Source organism: Lipotes vexillifer, unplaced genomic scaffold, assembly GCF_000442215.2.
Source record: "Lipotes vexillifer unplaced genomic scaffold, Lipotes_vexillifer_v1.1 scaffold19, whole genome shotgun sequence".
Lineage (NCBI taxonomy): Eukaryota > Metazoa > Chordata > Mammalia > Artiodactyla > Lipotidae > Lipotes > Lipotes vexillifer.
In genome coordinates, this window is record NW_006793856.1 from 1,150,811 (window position 1) to 1,151,246 (window position 436).

Here is a 436-nt window from a genome sequence, read left to right on the forward strand (position 1 = left end):
ACTTTATTTGGAAAGCTGGCAGACCAAGAAGATGGTGGACTTTTGTCCCAAAGAACCATCTTGCCTGAGTTAGAATTCAGGCATTACACTAAATGGGGAGGAAGTAAAGTCAAACATTTCTTGTTTCCCGACAGCCTCCAGAGGGGATGTGTTAATTTCTTCTTCCCTGCAGTCATTCACAGGTGGGCCTGGTCAGGATGTTTCCTGTGAACTATACAAAGGTACTTTAGTTTAATGCTCATTACCTGAGTCAGGGGGTGGTTTAGGCAGGGTTCCCAGAGATGGGCCATCATGTATAACTTAAGCTTATAGACAACATCCCTTTAGTGATTAAGGTGTAATAGAATACAAAGGTTCTTCCTTATTACAATTCCCCACTGTCAATGTTCATTCCACAATCTTGTGGGAAAAGGGACGAAGATCACTATTTCCTGCT